The following is a 4,129-nucleotide window of genomic DNA, read 5'->3' as shown; positions in this document are numbered from 1 at the left end:
AGAGTGCAAGAATTTTTTTTTTTTTTTTAAGGTGAAAACATATATATTTAGAATTAGCCAGTTGGACTTGGTTTAGATGATCCCAATTTTGTTGGCAACATCCAAAGCATCATAATCGGGAGCCAGTCGAACATATGCCTTCTTCTCTCCATCAGGCCTGATCAGGGTGTTGACCTTGGCCACATCAATGTCATAGAGCTTCTTCACAGCCTGTTTGATCTGGTGCTTATTGGCTTTGACATCCACAATGAACACAAGTGTGTTGTTGTCTTCTATCTTCTTCATGGCAGACTCAGTGGTCAAGGGGAACTTGATGATGGCATAGTGATCAAGCTTGTTTCTCCTGGGAGCGCTCTTCCGAGGATATTTGGGCTGCCTCCGGAGCCGCAACGTCTTTGGCCGCCGGAAGGTGGGTGATGTACGGATCTTCTTTTTTTTGTGGCTGTGGACGCCTTTTAGCGCTGCCTTCTTGGCCTTCAAAGCCTTTGCTTTGGCTTCGGCTTTCGGAGGAGCAGGAGCTTCCTTCTTCACCTTCGGCGCCATCTTGTGAAAAGCCCTGCTCCTTCTTTATGTGTCTAAGAGAGACCTTCCCTTATATTTTTAAGGATATTTATTTTGCTTATTTTTCTGCCCAGTCCATTCATTCTCCTTCGATGTTTTCTTTTATGGTGTTGGCTCTCTTCAAATACTTCATTTTATCTCTGAGCACATGTTCCCCTTGAGATGCCCACTATCTTGGCTTTTAAAATATGCCTGGTGGGGAGGGGCTACAGACCAGGCTCTAGCTCACATTCCTCCAAAGACTGGAGAGTTGGGGGAGGGGAAGAAAGCTCCTCAGGGCATTGGAGCAGAGAGCTTCCGGCATTATCATCCCTTCTGAATCCCTCCCCTTTAACCAGTACCTCCCACAGGCAGCCCTGGCCTTCTGGAAGCCCCTGTCTCACTGCCCAGGCACTGTTCTTTCCCAGGCCCCGTATCCCTTGGCCATAGTCAAAACCAGCTGATCTTCCAGAGGTAGGGGTGGGGCCTGTATCAGTGTTCAGCCAGAGAAGCAGAACCACTAGGATATTTTATATATACAGGGATTGGACCATACGCAGTCGTGGGAGCTTGTTAAACAGCCTCAAGAAGGCTGCTGCCTTCATACCTGGTGCTAGAACTTGATGTCCAGAGGGCAGAGATGGCAACGTACGGTGAGGAAGCATTACCTCATGCTGCATAACCAATTACGCCCAAACTTAGTGACTGGCAACAACAAACGTATTACCTGACACAGCTTCTGAGGGTCAGGAATCTGGGAGCAGTTTAGCTGGGTGGATCTGGCTCAGGGGTATGTGTGAGGTTTTAGTAAACCTGCGGCTGCGGCTACCTAAAGGGGCTGGAGAATGTGCTTCCAAGTCTACTCAAGAGCCTGTTTACTGGGGGGCTTCAGCCGGTGGCGGTGGCCGCGTGGGCCTCTGTGAGGCCGCTCGCACAATGCGGAAGCTGGCTGACTCCAGAGCGAGTGGCCTGAGGGAGACACAGAGAGCCCAAGATGGAAACAGCAGTCTTTTATAACCCACCCTCAATGGTGACAGACCGTCACTTGTGCCACACGCTATTCTTCCCACAGACCAACTCTGGTCAAATGTGGGAATGTGATTAATAGGGGGCCTCTCTTGGGGGCTGCCTAACACAGGGCCGATGTGATAGAAGCCACGGTCTCTGGATTAAACTTCCAAAAAGCTGGTTACAAAGGGAAGACGTGTCTGGGATGTGCCTTTTTGGATTTCATCCTTTGCCTTTCCCACTTACTCCTGCCCGAAAGTTGCAAGTAACATCTGGAGGTCTAAGAGTCATCTTGAGACCATGACCAGGAGAACCCGACATCAAGGAAAGGCAAAATGATCTAGGACAATGATGATACTGGGAGTCACTGCAACAGCCTGGAACAGACTCTTCCATACCCTTTTTACCTGGGAAAAATAAGCCTCCAGGTGGTTAAGCCATTGTTGAGGGTTTGCTGTTACACATAGCCATAAGCAAACTGTAAATGAACATAGAATTTTTAAAATAGGGCTTTTGACAGTAAGAGAGTTAGTGCCATCAAGAAAGTTGATAACCCTTGTGATGCAAGGGCAGCACATTTCATCACTGTGCATGACCTTTTCAATTGTTGTCAGTTAGAACGCTCTTATGGAAAGTAGTAGGAAACCCAAACAAGATGGCTTGAATACTAAAGAGAACACATCAACCCCATAACTGAAAATCCAGCGGTAGTGCAGCTTCGGGGTAGCTCAGCAAGGCCTGGTACTCTTTCCCCAGACTCTAAACCTCCATCCTGTCGACTCCTCAGGCTGGCTTCCCACATGGTCACACGATGTTGGACCAGGATCAGTTAGGACTATGGGAGAATCTCATTCAAATCTTAGAGATTTTCCACATTCATGGCGAGGAAGACAGGATTACTTTGCTTGATTTGTTTAGACCTACTGCAGCCCACCCCTGGAACTATAGGTGAGTTACATCCTACCCAAACTATACTGTATGCCTGAGCCAGGAATGGGTGAAGTGGAAGCTGGAAACATAGTCATTATGTCAACTACTCTTTGATTCAGAGTTTTCATTTCTAAGAATTTTCTCTACGGAAAATATCTATTTGCTGCTACAAAAAGAAAGTGAAATAAAGTCTGGACAGGCAAAAACAAGAACTAAACACTATAAAGTAAGGAAGAGACATGGCATGAGGGAACAATCACTTATAAAAGACCTTCTGTATTGGTTACCTGTTGGGGCATTACAAACCACGCCCCAACTTAGTAGCTTGTGATGCAATTTGTGGGTGAGCAATTTGGGCTGGTGTCACCTGGGTGGTTCTGCTGCTGGTTTCCTGGAGTCATTCATGTGTCTATAGTCATCGAGGGTTTAAATGGGGCTGGATGGTCTAAGATGGCTTCACGCACATGTCTGGCAGAGGCAGGCTGGTGGCTGGGCCCAGTTCTCCTGCACACGGCCTCTTTATTGGACTAGCTCGGGCTTGCTCACATTACAGACTCAGAGTTACGGCCATAGCCAAAATGAGGTAATCCCTTTTGTGCAAGCACTTTTCAAGCCTCTGCTTGCATCACACTTACTAAGGTCCCATTGGCCAAGCCCAGATTCAAGGAGTAGAGGAATAATCCCCACCCCTTGATGCAGCAGAGTCACACTGGGAAGAGGACTTGCAGAAAGGGATGGGAAAAGTTACTGTAGCCATCTTTGTAAACAACTGACTACTCCTACCATCTAAATATATTTTTAACTTCGTGAATACCATGTGCCATGTGCTAAGCCCTGGGTATGAAGAGAAAATAGACACGTTTTCTGTCCTCAAGAATGTCTGATCTAATGAAGAACAGACAACCAAACTTCCATTACAATGCAGTAGTACAACTGGAGACCCCAAAATGTGGAGGATATTGTGCACGTAGGTGGAAGGCCACACGATTCGCACTGGGTGAGGGGCACAGCAAAAGCTGCCTGGAGGAAGTCACCACTGAGGAAGGTCTTGAGATTGAGGAGACAAAGTAGGGGTATGGGAAGAAGCAAGGAACACTGAGAAATGAAGTCAAAGAACCAGCAGCTTCGATCAGCCTTCACCCTTCAACCATCCTCCTTTCATACTTTAAACAAGGAACCATGAAATCAAGATGGAAGCCTGAAGTCCAGCAGAACAAAAGAAGATGCCAAGACGCCAACATTTTTTGTGAAGCTCCCCATTCTTTCAAAGTCCCATCAGATTACATTCTCCATAAAAGATCCTTTGTAGAAGTGATTTTCTTAGAGCGAGGTTGTGGACAGAGTGGCTTTGGGTCTGGAACACAGTCTTTTCCATTCATTCCCAGTGGTGTGGGCTGTCACAAGTTTCTGGAAGAAAGCTGAGATCAGCAGCACAGCCAAAATACCCTACAGCACGACAGAAGAATGAGGATGAAAATGTAACGACGTTACAAAGTACATGGTTGGTACTCAATAAATTACTATGTGAATTTTTTTTTTTTTTTTTTGAGACAGAGTCTCGCTTTGTTGCCCGGGCTAGAGTGAGTGCCGTGGCGTCAGCCTAGCTCACAGCAACCTCACACTCCTGGGCTCAAACAATCCTTCTGCCTCA

General features: G+C 46.8%; 1 pseudogene across 1 annotated transcript; it reads right to left on the bottom strand.

Moving 5' to 3' along the window:
• Positions 1 to 12: 12 nt before the first annotated feature.
• Positions 13 to 555, bottom strand: LOC105817344 (annotated as a pseudogene). The gene has a single exon (XR_001137837.1). The product of XR_001137837.1 is annotated as a 60S ribosomal protein L23a pseudogene (transcript).
• Between the last annotated feature and the right edge of the window lie 3,574 nt (positions 556 to 4,129).

Source organism: Propithecus coquereli, unplaced genomic scaffold (assembly GCF_000956105.1).
Source record: "Propithecus coquereli isolate 6110/MARCELLA unplaced genomic scaffold, Pcoq_1.0 Scaffold409, whole genome shotgun sequence".
In the NCBI taxonomy this organism is placed as follows: Eukaryota; Metazoa; Chordata; class Mammalia; order Primates; family Indriidae; genus Propithecus; species Propithecus coquereli.
Note: the sequence above shows the minus strand (reverse complement) of the source record. Positions and strands in the feature narration are given on the sequence as shown.